Source organism: Malaclemys terrapin, chromosome 10 (genome assembly GCF_027887155.1).
Source record: "Malaclemys terrapin pileata isolate rMalTer1 chromosome 10, rMalTer1.hap1, whole genome shotgun sequence".
NCBI lineage: Eukaryota > Metazoa > Chordata > Testudines > Emydidae > Malaclemys > Malaclemys terrapin.
The window spans coordinates 70118472-70134591 of record NC_071514.1 but is presented as its reverse complement, the minus strand read 5'-3'; the positions used below and the strand labels follow the sequence as shown (position 1 = coordinate 70134591).

Here is a 16120-nt window from a genome sequence, read left to right as displayed (position 1 = left end):
CTTAATCACCCCCCGGACCCCATCCCCTATCCACCCCCCTTCTCCCTGTCCCCTGACCGCCCCCTGGGACCTCCACCCCCTATCCACACCCCCCCCAAACCCCTTTTGGAATGTGGCCCTGCAAACAGGAGGAGCAGGGGCAGCCGCAGAGAAGCAGCGGTTTCCCCTTGAAAGCGCCACTTCTCTCCGGCCGGCTGCATCACCACCCGGTGCTCTTCCTGAGTCCTCCACCCGTGTTCGCCGCACTCTCGCCACCCGCACTGCCCGCCTGCTCCCCTGTCCCTGCAGTGCAGCCCCTCCCCCCCCACAGGGGATGCACAGGTGCTAAGCTGCCCGAGTGCCCAGCCCTGGGGCCCCCTGTTGTTGGGGGGCCCGTGCCAGGGCACCCTGTGTTCACTTGTAAATCTGCCCCTGAGCTGCGCCGCGCAGCCAGAGCCAGCCGCACTGCTGGCACGGCGAGCTGAGACTGTGGGGAAGGGGCCTGGGCCAACCAGGAGCTCAGGGGCCGGGCAGGATGGCTCCATGGGCCGGATTTGGCCCACAGGCCGTAGTTTGCCCACCTCTGGTTTAAGGAAAGTGACAGCACCCCAGTAGGCATGAAATTCCTTCTGCTGAGAACACTGGACAATTTCCTCAGGTCGCAACAAAGAAAACTGCACAACATTCTTCCCTCTTATGCCAAAAGTTGTAATGCCCCAAAGCAAAAAACTCAGGGAACATTAACAATACAAGAATGCAAAACTTCTACAAACAAATTAGTTGACTGAATCCCTGACCCACGTGAAATCCAAAATAGAAAACTGTGATCTGTAATATCTGGTAACTAGCAGGGCAGATTCTTCTCTCAGTTACATCAGTATAAATCTGCAGTAATAACATCATCATCAGTGGCAGTCTTTTCACTTGTAACTGAGATCAGAATTTGGCCCTATGGCATTAATTTGTTTGTTTCCCCCTTTATTCTCTCATTTGGAAGCTTATTAAAATCCCCAACTACATTTAGAATTTCAGAGTTGTATCACTTCTATTGTGAGTACCCAGTAGTTACAAAATTGGTTAGTATGTTTAATTATCTGAAAAAGGGGGGTTGAAGAAAAATCAGTTTTCATGGGATTCCAACTGCGTGATCAAATTCTGCCAGACTATAATTCCCTGGGTCCTGCTTGTCTGCGGCACTCTCGGGTCAACCTGCACTGTTGAATTCAGTGGGAATACGGCCATTGACTTCAGTGGGGGCTGGATTGAGCCCTATCTGAATAACTCCCATTGACTTCAGTGAGAAGTATTTGGCTACTGTAGGGCTTGAATAGAATCCCCTGTATCTTTGACTGGAAAAGGTATTCACTCTACTCTGATTTGGTGTGGAGTGTTGCTATGTGATGTTTAAAGTCTGCTGACTTCTGTTTGAGAGGTGGCTGCATTTTAGTAATGGATAAAGCAAGCATAGTACAGTACTGTTTGAAAGGATGGATAGATTAAGTACAGACAGGCACAGGGATCACTCCATAGATAGCAAATGGGACAACCTGTGTAAGAAAGATACACCAGATTTGGTCCAGAGTTTGTGAAGTTTGTCAGTTTTGGATGTGTTGATGAAAGGCACTATAGTGATCACAGGTATTACTACTGTGGAGGTGTGTTGCTTCATCTTGGCTTGCCTTCTTGCGGTGTTTGTTTTCATATTCCATGCATTTTGAAACGCTCCCCAAGTGGTACATATTAATTGGCTTCGCAGGCAGGCACCCTGTATAATACAGTCTGTTTTCTTGGCAGCGCAAACTGACTGCAAACAATTTTTCTCCATTGTTCTTTTTTATTTGGCATACAAGTGTCCGTACATGCCATCCAGAATAGTGAGGCTTGTGTTACCAGTGAGATCTTGACCACCATAGACAAGAGGCTCCCTTCAACAGCAGAGACTATACTTGTGACATTATGATGACTACACAGCTAATCCCATCTTTTCTTGTGGAAAAAGAAAAAAATGTGACTAGAAAGATAAAGAGGATTAAATAATGTTGCGTCCTTTGGAAGGTGGTATGATCCAAATGCCCTGCTGAAGGAAATATAAAAATAATGTTGACATAACCATACTTTACATTGTGTCTGACAAAAAATTATGGCCTACATTTTCAAAAAGGGCCTCTAATTTGAGTGTCTAACTTGAACCTCATTTTTTTTCCAGGTGGGTTCATCACCTGCAACCTCCAGTCATCTTTAGATCATGGTCCTTTCTGCCTCGGATGGGGCAGTTTATGATAAGTAAGGTCAGACCTTTCACAGTTTACCAGCATCTGTTCTACTGATTCTAGTAGCTCCTCAGAAGGCGTAAGATCTTTTCAAAAAATCAGTTTTAGGATAATGTCTGCTTTAGTATTACAAAGTGCTGGGAGCCAGTTTCTTAATCAGAAAGTTAATTCCGTGGTTTAGCAGTTCTTTCTTCAAACCCACTGCTGATTGAAATTGGCTAAAAGGTTCTCCCTGTGTCAGAGTCGCCGGGCAGCTGGCTGAAGGAACGCACTGTCAGAACTACTAGGCAATGGGAGTGCTCCCAGCCAGGTAGTGACACTGAGCAGACTGGAGAGACTGGTTCCCTTAGGAGCGTATATACCTGTCTTGGGATCATCTGGGTGGGTCCTCACCTGTGGATTGGCTGGACCCTGGTTGAATGTTATGGGGCCTATCGTAAGACCTGCAGGTAATTGCCTCTGATGACTCATCACACTCACTGGTTCAGGCATGACTCGGGCTCAGAGGTAACTCATCACACCATGCTGACACATGGAAGAACATAAATTAAGGAACATAGCTGGTTTCAACATATCTTAAGCACTTAGACTGACATTTTCAAAAGCAGCCACTGATACCTCAGGACCTGCTTTCAGAAGTTCTGAGCACTCACAAGCACAAATAAATCAATGTCAAAATTGCCTAATGAGCTGCAGAAAATGAAATCCACGTTTTCACCCTAGCCTCAAAAATGGAGGATTAGTTTTACGATTTGAAAATAGGGATGGGAGGATGCAGAGTGGGGGCAGGGAACAGGGACGAGGTCTTTCTTGCTAATTAAGCTCTGATCTTGCAAAGTCAGTGGAAGTTTTGTGCAAATCAGGTCTCAGTTCTAGAGTAGGGGGCTAATTCATGTCTAGTATAAGTAGATTTAGAACCATTGACTTCAGTGGAGTGGAGCTTGCTTACATCAGGGCTGAGTTTAACTCTATGTCTTCTTTGAAGTGAGTTATAGGGGGTGCCTTATAACAATCCCAATGAGTTCTAGCTGGATTCTCCCAATCCCACTGATTTCCTGAGGTCTTCCTTGTTTTCTAGTGCCACATCAGAAAATGCTGTATTTCAACTGGGCTCTATTGCCTTGGCAAACACTGTTCCGCATTTGCAGGTGTGCCCATCACCCTTTCTGTGAGAGTCACATACTTCAGCTAATAAGTCAAATAAACTGAATTAAACCAAATTGCCTGAACAATTAAAGGGCAATTACATTTTTTTTTACAAAAAGCTCACAAGAATCTAGAGAATTTAATTTCAATCAAATCTCATTCAAACAACTCATAAAATAGGATTTTTTTTCTCTGCAAAAGCAGCTGAACATCCTGCCTTGTTTTAGAGTAAGTGCCGACATTATTTATTTTCACCATTAAGATGATAAATGATGGTGCAGTACATTTTTACAACAGAGTGATCATGCTCTACACAAAACTGGAGCATCAGCTCTGTTTTGTCATTTTAGCCCCAATTCTGCAAGACGTTGAATGCTCTCCATTCCAAAGGTTGCTGGATATACTCAGCACTATGCTAGATCAAGTCCTATTCATATTAGCATGGTTTATTATTTGTTTTATAGGGCCTGTGGCGGGGCTTGTACCTCGACGGCCCCTTAAGCCAAGGGGATGGGAGGTAACACAGCCTCTCTACGTCCAAATCCGTGTTCTAAACCCCTCTGTAGTTAGCACAGTGTGGCCCAAGGGCCAGAGTCCATCTACTTCCCCTTCCCTAGTGGGATAATGTGGCCTAGCAACCGGAGTCCATACAACACGCCCCTAGGGCAGCGCGGCCCAATGGCTAGAGTTCATCTAATTCCCCTCCTCTGGTGGGGTAATGCTGCCTAGTGGCCGAAGTCCAACCAGCTCACTGAGTGGGGCCACCCCCTTTCAAAGGTGGGTGGCCAAGGTAGGGGGACCCGGTACCACCCCCCGCCCTGGATCCTGACCCAGGGCCCTGTTGGTGGCGAGTTCTCCTCACCAGTGGTCTGGTGGGGATCCTCCCAAAACATGCCGGCCTGAACGGTCTTCGCACCGTTCCCCTTTAAGGACTCCCTATGTCTCTTCCTACCTCTTCCTTGGATTCAACCAGGTCCGCGGCGTCCTCTGCTTCCCCTCTGCAGCGCATCTGGCCTCTGCGTCCTGGTGTGCGGGCCACTCTTCTGCTGGAGAGAGTGATGAACCTCCTTCCCCTCCTGCAGTCTGCCCTGACTGAACAGCTCTGCAAGCTTTTATACCTGACTTCCAGGTGGAGTATGTTCTGCAGAGCCTCAGGGGCAGGGCTTCTTCTGCTAAGAAGGAAGGATTAATCCCCACCGTACCAGTGCGGGGCCCAAAAGTGTTCAAATCACTTTACAGAACAGACAGGAGACCTGGTCACTGCCCCACAGAGTTTAGAATCTAAATGAGACCCTGACACAGCCAATGAATATGAGAAAAATGGGAGGAAAGTGAAAGGTGCTCAATACCCAGGTGACCTTGTGTGGGTAGATATATAAATAGAAAGTGAAAGGAGAACAAGGGTTACAGCAAGAATATGTAGTTGCTTAGAGTAACACACGCAGCTTGATGGGTAATCGATTTGCAAGGGGTTTTGGTTTGTTTCTGTTCCTGTTTTTGTCTTTGTAGTTAGAGTATGTTTTTAGCTAACGCCTTATTTACTTTGGGCCAGAGTCTGATAGCATTATTCTAGTTTAGTAGCAGCTTACTCCATGGGTAGTCTCATTGACTTTACTGTGACTACCTTTGGAGTTAGTCTTACTCGTATTGAATATTGTCTGGCCCATTTTAAATACAGACCGTGTGGGAGGGAGTGTATTATCACATACATTTAAATGATATTGTGGCTGTCTTTGGCATGTGTATTTGTTAATTCCAAATAGGTTTTCTCATTTATTTCTCCAGTTACATTTTCTCTTTATGTTGTAAATGGGAGCTAAATGAAAGGATTGTGAGATGGGTTGCACGAAAGCAGGGCTGGCCAAGTAGTGGGCAGCCAAAAGGAGTGGATTTTCAGGATGCACCTGATGGAGAAAGGTGACCTCCTCAAAGTGCTTTTGAAATATTAATTAATCTTCACAACACCCCTGCAAAGCAAAAACTGTGTTATTGTCCCCCGCTTTAAAGATAGAGACTAAGGCAGAGAGACTAAGTCACAAAGGGAACTAGTCTCAGAGCCCCTGCTAGAGCTCAGGAGTTCCCTGTTGTTGTAAATATCCACTTCAACTTATCTTATACTCTCTGGGGAAGATGACTACAGCCTGAAGTGGAAATCACCTAAACTGCAGGCACCACTGAGTACTGTATTTTCACAGATGTTAATATATTTTTGAGAAGCACTTTATTTTTAGTGATCTTTTTGGTCTTATGTTCTTATGTTCTTTTCATAGAAAGGTCGTCGCCATTTAAAGGGTGCCATTTATGTCTGCAAAGCTAGCCCCCATATTTTTATACCTGCTATTGAACTGCATATGCCATTGTAAGTACTTGTGTCTTTACTAACCTGGCTGAACCCTCAGGTCAGGTACTCAGGCATGGAATCTGTTTTCATGGGTGCAAGCTTTGTGGGCACCATTTATTCCTGCAAAAGGGAGAAAGGGAATAATCTCAGCTAAAAATACATGCCCTAAAAGTTTGACTCCTGCTGTACAATGTATTCAATTTACATTAAAGGGCAGTTAAATTAAAAGCCCTCCTTCTTTGAATTTCTCCACTCGCTTCCACCTTGTTTCACTACAAGTTCACTCTTTCTGTTCTCACTTTCAAGACCCTATTTGCCTGCTTCTCCCTGTTATCACGCCTCTACTCTGCCAGGGACAGCTCTCCTGTCAGCTTGTCCTGCAAACACCTCAGGGCCTTTTTCCATGCTGTCCCTAAAGCACGGAATATACCTTCCTTGAACTAATCTGTAAAACCACCCCCCTCTCCCGAATGTCTGGTCATGACCCATCTCTGCTGTGATGCCTAAAATAAATCAGCCAATCAACTGGCTGAGGAGGGTCAAATAAGAGAATTGGAATTTACTTTCTGTATTTATAATTATCAGCAAAAGAAATTGCAAATGTACATAAAACATATATTATAGGTGAGGACGGTAGCACCGCCTCTTATTAAGTTTTCACTTGCTTATAACTTTGCCAGACTTAAAATTGCTCAGGCTGAAATTTTCCATGCCAGCTGCCTGTCTCAGCATGATTTTTTATTGATTGATTGATTGATTATTTCAGCCAAAACAGTTCAGCCATTTCCGCAAATAAGACGAGGGAAAAATACATTGTTTTGCTCACGTTAAAAAAATAAATATGGTGATCTTTGCTTTGCAAAGCTGAAGAGCCCCCATACTCTGGAGTAGGGACTTGAAAGCTGGCAGGGGGGATTTGTGTCAGCAATCCCTGTAAATCTCTGCCTAAATTTGGCCACGTTTATAAGCCTTTATAACTCACTGTTCACACATGCTCTGTAAAGACTTCTTCAGTTTTAGCAGCTAAAGATTCCATCCTCACTGAACATGCTCAAGCTTCTCAGAGTTCCTAGTGCTGACTAGTCCGCACATGCCTCATCCCCACAGAGCAACCAAACATGCTCCATTCCCTCATAGCTGCTACCTGTGGCTGCACAGTACATATGCCATCCCCACAGAGTGACTGTGACTTTACCTGTAATGGCTGCTCTAGGCTGGGGTAGGACCAAGCCCTAAAACCAAGAGAAGGGAGCTTTGTCTCTCCTGTGCTCTGTATGACCTGCTTGCTAGTGCCCAACCAGTGTGGAGGAGGACGCTATCTGATTAGAATGCAAAGGGGACAAAAGCCAGAGCAGGGAGAGGGAAAGGAGTAGATTGGGTCAAGAAGTCCATTGAAACTGGGAAGAGAGAAACTGTGACTGACTGGGCAAAGAGATGGGTGCTGGGGATGCAAGGGAAGCTAGACCTGGTAAGGCAAGGAGACTGGGACTGGATGTCATGACTGGGGCTTGGGCAGTCACCACTAGTGGTCAGAGCCAGAATCAGACTCAGGGGTCAAGCCAAAGATCAGAGCCAGCATCAGAGAGTCAAGCCAAGGGTCCGATCAGGAACAAGGCAGGAACCAGGAAGAGGTCAGGGAAACAGGAACCTGGAGCAAGGCAGGGAAACAGGAACAAGTCAGGAGAGCAAGCCTCAGAAGTCAGAGTCCAATGGAGCAGCCAGCCAGGAATAAACCCAGTTGCACAGACAACTTCCTGTGTCTCCTTCCAGCTTAAACAGTGTAGCTGGGTGAATTGATAGGGTCAGGCATTCCTCTAATCAGGACTCCCATGGATGGTGCCTCTGGTAGAGCCAAGGTTCCATTACCCACTCAGCCCACTACTTACTAGCAAGCCACTGGATGGGCATACAAAGATTGCCTGGGGACTGCAAACGCAGGTTCAAGACCTCTTGGTCCACAGAGTATGGGGAGGAGACTGGAACTAGGAGCTGGAGGTGGAGTGAGGGCTAGGACTGGCTGGAGCAGGAGACTGGGACTGGGGGGGTGGAAAGAGACTGGGATTAGGCAGGGAATCAGGATTCTAAGGGTATGTCTACACTACGAAATTAGGTCGATTTTATAGAAGTTGATGTTTAGAAAGCGATTTTATACAGTCGATTGCGTATGTCCCCACTAAGTGTAGTAAGTCAGTGGAGTGCATTCTCAATACCGTGGCTAGCATCGACTCACAGAGTGGTGCACTGTGGGTAGCTATCCCACAGTCTCTGCTACCTATTGGAATTCTGGGTTAAGCTCCCAATGCCTGATGGGGCAAAAACATTGTCGCTGGTCCGAAAAACTTTTGGGTACATGTCGTCAGTCTCCCCTCTCTCCCTCCGTGAAGCAACGGCAGACAATCATTTCACACCTTTTTTCCTGGGTTACCCGTGCAGACATCATAGCATGGCAAGCATGGAGCCCGCTCAGCTCAGCACCGCTGTTGTGAGCATTGTAAACACCTCGCGCATTATCCTGCAGTATGTGCAGAGCCTAGCTAGGAGCCGCCAGCACGAGGACGATTGTGAGGAGGACATGGACACAGACGTTCCTGGTAGCATGGGATATGGCAATTGGGATATCATGGCAGCAGTGGGGTGGGTTGATACAGTGGAACACCAATTAGAGGGGGAGGGATAGCTCAGTGGTTTGCACATTGGCCTGCTAAACCCAGGGTTATGAGTTCAGCCTTTGAGGGGGCCACCTAGGGCAAAATCAGTACTTGGTCCTCCTAGTGAAGGCAGGGGGCTGGACTCGATGATCTTTCAGGGTCCCTTCCAGTTTTAGAAGGTAGGATATCTCCATATATTATTATAATTCTGGGCCTGGAAAACAAGCACAGACTGGTGGAACCGTATAGTATTGCAGGTATGGGATGATTCCCAGTGGCTGCAAAACTTTTGCATGCGTAAGGCCACCTTTCTGGAACTTTGAGTTGCTTTCCCCTGCCCTGAAGCACAGGAATACCAAGATGAGTGCTGTCCTGACAGTTGAGAAGCGAGTGGCGATAGCCCTGTAGAAGCTTGCAATGCCTGACTGCTACCGGTCAGTCGAGAATCTATTTGAAGTGGGCAAATCTACTGTGGGGGCTGCTGTGATCCAAGTAGCCAATGCAATCACTGACCTTCTGCTAACAAGGGTACTGACTCTGGAAATGTGGATGGCTTTGCTGCAATGGGGTTCCCTAACTGTGGTGGGGCAATAGAAGGAACCAGGGCCGGCTCCAGGCACCAGCCCTCCAAGCATGTGCTTGGGGCAGCATCTGGAGGGGGGCGGCGCTCACCCGGGGAGAGTGGGGCCGTGGCCAGGCTCGCCGCCCTCCCTGCGGTGCTCCGGCCGACCGGGAAGAGCGGTGCCGCCCTCCCCCCGGCGCTCCGGCCAGTCGGGGAGAGCGGGACCCCAGCCGGGCTTGCGCCCTCCCCCCGGCACTCCGGCCGCCGGGGAGAGCAGAGCCGCGGCGGGTTCGCCGCCCTCCCCCAGTGCTCCGGCCGGCCAGGGAGAGCGGGGCCGCGGCCGGGCTCACCGCCCTCCCCCTGGCGCTCCGGCCGGCCGGGGAGAGCAGGCCCGCGGCCGGGCTCGCCACCCTCCCCACCGCGCTCTCGGGAGGGAGGCGGCGGGAGGCTTTTTTGCCTGGGGCGGCAAAAAAGCCAGAGCCGGCCCTGAAAGGAACGCATATCCCTATTTTGGCACCGGACCACCTTGACAAACCAGTATGTAAACCACAAAGGGTACTTCTCAATGGTGCTGCAAGCACTGGTGGATCAAAGGGACATTTCACCAACATCAATGTAGGGTGGCCAGGAAAGATGAATGACACTCGCATCTTTAGGAACTCCAGGCTGTTCGAGCAGCTGCAAGAAGGAACTTACTTCCCAGACCAGAAAATTACCATTGGGGATGTTGAAATGACAATAGTTATCCTTGGGGACCCAGCCTACCCCTTGCTCCCATGGCTCATGAGCCATACATAGGCAGCCTGGACAGTAGTAAGGAGCAGTTCAACTATAGGCTGAGCAAGTACAGAATGGTGGTAGAATGTGCCTTTGGATGTTTAAAGCTCGCTGGTGCTCTTTGCTGACTAGGTTAGACCTCAGCGCAACCAATATTCCCATTGTTATTGCTGCTTGCTGTGTGCTCCAAAATGTCTGTGAGAGTAAGGGGGAGATGTTTATGGCGGGGAGGGAGATTGAGTCAAATCGCCTGGCAGCTGATTTTGAGCAGCCAGACACCACGGCGATTAGAAGAGCACAGCTAGGCGCACTGCGCATCAAAGAGGCTTTTAAAACCAGTTTCATGACTGGCCAGGCTACGGTGTGACAGTTGTGTGTATTTCTCCTTGATGCATACCCACCCCCTTTGTTGATTTTAATTCCCCGTAAGCCAACCCCCTCCCCCGCTTCGACCACAGCTGGCAAAGGAAATAAAGTCACAAATGTTTTGAAACCATGCATTCTTTCTTTATTAATTAAAAAAAAAGTGAGATAACTGACAAGGTAGCCCGGGTGCGGTGGGGGAGAAGGGAAGCAGGGAAGGACAAGGCTACATTGCTTATTGTAGCCACACTACAAATCAAAACTGTTTGAATGACAGCCTTCTGTTGCTTGGGCCATCCTCTGGAGTGGAGTGGCTGGGTGCCTCCCCGCGCATTCTGCGGCATCTGGGTGTGGAGGATATGGAACTTTGGGAGGAGGGCAGGCAGTTATACAGTGGCTGCAGCGGCGGTCTGTGCTCTTGTTGCCTTTCCTGCAGCTCCACCAGATGCCTGATCATGTCCGTTTGCTCCAGGCGCCTGGAGGGGGGCAGCGCGGCGGGGCGCTCCGGCCCGAGAGCGGAGCCGCGACTGGGGTCGCCGCCCTCCCCTCGGCGCTCCGGCTGTCGGGGAGAGCGGAGCCGCAGCAGGCTCGCCGCCCTCCCCCCGGCGCACTGGCCACCGGGGAGAGCGGAGAATCCTGGCCGGGCTCTCTGCCCTGCTCCCGGTGCTCTGGCCGCCGGGGGCTCTCTCCCCTTTCCCCAGTGCTCTGGCCGCCGGGGAGAGTGGAGAGCCCCGGCCGGACTCTCCGCCCTGCTCCCAGCACTCTGGCTGCTGGGGAGAGTGGAGAGCCCCAGCCAGGCTCTCTGCCCTCCTCCCGGCGCTCTGGCCGCCGGGGAGAGCGGAGCCGAGGCGGGCTCGCCGCTTTCCCCCCAGCGCTCCGGCTGGTCGGGGATTGCGGGCCCGCGGCCGGGCTCGGCGCCCTCCCCTGCCGCGCTGGGGGCGGGGCGGCGGGTGGCTTTTTTGCCTAGTGCGACAAAAAAGCCAGAGCCGGCCCTGGTTTGCTCCCCCATTAGCCTCAGCATCACCTCCTGTGTCTTCTGATCACGATCACTTAATGCTTTCCTGGCCTCTGTCAGTGAATGCCTCCATGCATTACGCTGTGCCCTATCAGTGTGGGAGGACTGCATGACTCGGAAAACATGTCATCGCGAGTGCGTTTTTTTCTCCTTCTAATCTGTGATAACCTCAGGGACAGAGATGATAGGGGGAGCATAGAAACATTTGCACCTGCGGGGAGATAAAAAGGGGGAGTAAAATTTAATATGATACATTTCTGAGAAGAAAAGGGAGACTCTTTCACGGTGAATCAAGCAATTCACAGCAGACAGCACATGTGCTTTAGGTACTAGGTCGCATTTTGCCTTTTATATTGAGCGCCTGCCGGTATGATGACACATCACACACGGCTGGGCAACAGAATTCGTTTTCCAGGCAGCCACGGTAAGCCAAAGGGTATGTGGGGTTGGTTTCTTCTGTCTTTATAACATGTGGGAATGGTTTCAAACTGCAGCGCCCTCCTTTCCCATAGCAAGCTATGCCAGTTGAGTTTGCCTTTTAAAAGGAGGGGCTGCGGTTTTTGGGTGGATGTGCAGCACACTCCTAACCCCACCCCACTGTGTGGCTATTCTCTGGGATGATTCCTTTTAGCCAAGAGCAAACAGCCCAGCATGAACGGGGTCCTTTTACTGTTCCCTTACAAAAATTCCCCTATTTCAACCAGGTGACCATGAATGATATCACTCTCCTGAGGCTAACACAGAAAGCTAAAGACCGAATAGTGCTTGAATGAGACCAAAACCCAGGACCATTCGCTGCCATGCTTTGTGCTGCAATGGTTCCAAACTACTTGCTACTGGCTTGGCGTGGTAAAGTGTCCTACCGTGGAGGACGAAATAAGGCAGCCCTCCCCAGAAACCATCTACAAAGGCTTTCAGAGTACCTGCAGAAGAACTTCATGGAGATGTCCCTGGAGGATTCCCGCTCCATCCCCAGACATGTTAACAGACTTTTCCAGTAGCTGTACTGGCCACAAATGCATCCCAATTCTTCAGGGCAAATCAAAATTAAACACAATTGCTTTTAAACCCTGCACTGTAGTTACAAATGTGCACTCACCAGAGGTGCCTTCTCCGGCTCCAGGGTCTGGGAACCTGCCTTGGGAGGGTATTGGCTCCAGGGTGATGAAAAGGTCCTGGCTGCCAGGGAGAATGGATTCTCTGCTTGCTTGCTGCGCATTCTCCTCCTCCTCCTCTTCCTCTTCCACAAAATCCTCCTCCCTGTTGCGTGAGACTCCCCCTCTTGCAGGTGTCCACAGACAGTTGTGGAGTAGTGGTAGGGTCCCCCCCTAGAATGCCATGCAGCTGATCAAAGAAGCAGCATGTCTGGGGCTCTGACCCAGAGCGACCGTTTGCCTCCTTTGTCTTTTGGTAGGCTTGCCTGAGCATCTTGACTTTTACGCGGCACTGCTGTGTGTCCCTGTTGTAGCCTCTATCCATCATGCCCTGTGCGATTTTGGCATATATATTAGCATTTCTTCTTTTTGATCGGAGTTCTGCCTGCACAGATTCTTCTCCCCATACAGCAATCAAATCCAGTGTCTCCCGTTCGGTCCATGCTGGAGCTCGTTTGCGATTCTGGGACTGCATGGCCACCGGTGCTGCTGAGCTCGCCACGCTGACCAAACAGGAAATGAAATTCAAAAGTTCCCAGGGCTTTTCCTGTGTACCTGACTAGTGCATCAGAGTTGAAAGTGCTGTCCAGAGCGGTCACATTGGAGCACTCTGAGATAGATCCCAGAGGCCAATACCGTCGAATTGCATTTGCACTACCCCAAATTCGACCCAGCAAGGTCGATTTTAGTGCTACTCCCCTCGCCGGGAACGAGTACAGCAGTCGATTTTAAGAGCCCTTTAGGTCGATGGAACGGGTTGGTTGTATAGACGCATAGCTTATAAAATCGACCTAACGCAGCTAAATTCGACCTAAGCTCATAGTGTAGACCAGGGCTAAGATCGAGTCCAAAGACTCACTCAGAAAGAAAACAGGGACTGGGATGAGAAGCCTGAAGAGTGGAAATTGGGACTGAGTAGATAAAGAGAACGGGACAAAAACAAGAAATCGGTGATGGGAAGGACAGGACAGAAGGATCAAGGTTTGGGGGAATTGGCAAAAGTCTGTGCCTACTAGAGTATGTTCCTCTCCAGAGTCTGGAATGGCACTCAAGGTAGAGCCTCACTGTTCTTCTGCTCTTCACAAATATCTGTGGAAAACCCACTGGCAAAGTGTGTCTCATCCCTGTCAAGTGCTGGCCCACTTTGTGGATGACAACCTACTACTTCTGTGAATTACTCTGTTAGGTCAAGTGGCAGAGGTCTGTGCAAGAGATGTGAAGCTTCCAAACCTGCTGATGAGCCATGTAGGTGTCAATACTATGTTACATGATTGAATTTCAAGGGATGTGGGGGGTAGGGCAGGTCTCAGTTTGCTTTCTTTTTAAAACCTAGCAAATTACACACAGAAAACTATGTTAAAAGAACATTATCGAGGTCCCAAAGTTGTGCACCCAAAAGTTTGGAAATGCTAGAATTAAGGTTGCCTGTACAACCTTAATATGGCCGCCTTGTGCATGTGCATTAGGATACTGGCTTTCATTATATTCTCACTTACTGTTTTTTTCACAGCTCCTTCCATGGGATTCACGGGATCTGCTCTGTGCATGAATCAGGGTTATGCAGTGAAGGAGATCCTTGACTGTAGGAATCCTGCTTCACTTGTAGCAGAAGTTGGAAGTTGAGCAGTGAATGAGGCAGGAGATTTCAGGAAGAGAAAAGACAGTGCTGGTTAAGGCAGTTGAATATTGCCTTGGAGAATTGGATTCTTTCCCTGCTTCTTCCATAGCGTTCACATGTGATGCTGGGCAAGTAACTTAAATCAAACTTTCCCCAGGTCACTCACTAATTGTGCATTCCTCATTTTCTGGGTGCGCAGTTTGATAGCCTGGGGTCTGATTTGCAGAGTCCTGAGCATTCCCAGCTGTGAACTGTTCTTTGAACATATAACGTGCTATACAATGTTAAGTACTCAGAAATTTCAGGTCCTAGGCATCCCAAATTAGTGGGAAAATTTTAATTTAATCTCTGTGCCTCAGTTCCCCATGGGTAAAATGGGGATAATACCAGCCCTTCGCCTCCCAGTGGTGTTGTGAAGATTAATCAATGTTTGCAAACCAGTCAGATTCTGTAGTGATGAGTGCCATAGAAGAGGTCATGGGGAAATTAATAATACTGTCTTCAGAGCAGGGCTTAAATGGTGTGTAGTATGCCACCTTATCTTAAACCAAACTTTGCACCCTCGATAATCTGTATGTTATTCCCTGATAACCAGAAACTTCTATGCTCAAACTCTGTTCACTATTTTTTTTATCATCTTAATAAAATTTTTAAATAGAGCATGGGGCCACACACTGAACACCGAGGAGAAAAGAAAATATCGCCTAGCTGTTCATTAAGTGAGCACTGTTCAGTCTGTATACTGAATGAGACAGGGTTCCATGGGAAAAAATAGTAGGTGATTATGTAATAAAATACTGCATTAGAATACAAATGCATGGGGGGAGGGCTGTATTAAGGTTGCACAGGCGATCTTAATTCTAGCCTTTCCTAACTTCTGAGTGCTTAACTTTGCAATGGCAGTTTTTGTGTGTGTAATAATATATATAATGTGCACAAATATGTATATACATATTTACAGTGCATTTAAAGTGTTTATAGTTTCATGCTCAACAATAGGGTTTCCTCATGTCAAGGCTGCTTCCCCACTTTGAACTTTAGGGTACAAATGTGGGGGCCTGCATGAAACTTCTAAGCTTAACTACCAGCTTAGATCTGGTCCGCTGCCACCACTCTCGATGCTAATTCCCTTCCCTGGGTAGCCTTGAGAGACTCTTCACCAATTCCCTGGTGAATACAGATCCAAACCCCTTGGATCTTAAAACAAGGAGAAATTAACCATTCCCCCTCCTCCCTTCCACCAACTCCTGGTGGATCAAGATCCAACCCCCTTGGATCTAAAAACAAGGAAAATCAATCAGGTTCTTAAAAAGAAGGCTTTTAATTAAAGAAAAGGTAAAAATCATCTCTGTAAAATCAGGATGGAAAATAACTTTACAGGGTAATCAAACTTAAAGAGCCCAGAGGACCCCCCTCTAGCCTTAGGTTCAAAGTTACAGCAAACAGAGGTAAATACCCTAGTAAAAGGTACATTTACAAGTTGAGAAAACAAAGGTAAACTAACACACCTTGCCTGGCTGTTTACTTACAAGTTTGAAATATGAGAGCCTTGTTCAGAAAGATGTGGAGATCCTGGATTGATGTCTGGTCCCTCTTAGTCCCAAGAGCGAACAACTTCCCAAACAAAGAGCACAAACAAAAGCCTTCCCCCCACCCCCAAGATTTGAAAGTATGTTGTCCCCTTATTGGTCCTTTGGGTCAGGTGTCAGCCAGGTTACCTGAGCTTCTTAACCCTTTACAGGTAAAAGGATTTTGAAGTCTCTGGCCAGGAGGGATTTTATAATACTGTACACAGGAGAGCTGTTACCCTTCCCTTTATAGTTATGACACCTCATGTTGGTTATTATTTGTCTTTAGTGTCGTCATTTTATGACGTATAAGTCACCTTACCTGCGGAGAATGCAAGGGATCTAGCTTTAGATTTTCTATGCAGCTCTTTTAGTCCCACACGCCTCTGTTGCTGTCAAGGAGACATATCTCTGGCTTGTATCTTCTGTGTGGTTTCTCTTATTGGTATGCGTTTTCATTGCCATGGAGACTATCAGAAACTCATTTAGCAACTCCCAGTGCCCCACTATGAATGCGTATTTCATATCTCACTGCCTCAGAATGAAACATGCTGTTTTACTTCTGCTTTCACACCTGCACTGAACGTTAAGCATATTAAAGGGGTTGTCTACACTGGGAATTTTTTGAACTGACGTAGTTGAACTGGTGCAAACCCCTGTTGTAGATGCGCTGCTAAGA

At 48.2% G+C, this 16120-nt stretch overlaps 1 long non-coding RNA gene across 1 annotated transcript; it reads right to left on the bottom strand.

Moving 5' to 3' along the window:
- Positions 1-685: 685 nt before the first annotated feature.
- Positions 686-15821, bottom strand: LOC128844652 (uncharacterized). Its single transcript, XR_008446514.1, has 5 exons — positions 15764-15821; positions 13752-13854; positions 5779-5856; positions 4348-4567; positions 686-2056 (listed from the first exon to the last, which is right to left on the bottom strand). It is a non-coding gene; the product is annotated as an uncharacterized LOC128844652 (long non-coding RNA).
- Positions 15822-16120: the final 299 nt, after the last annotated feature.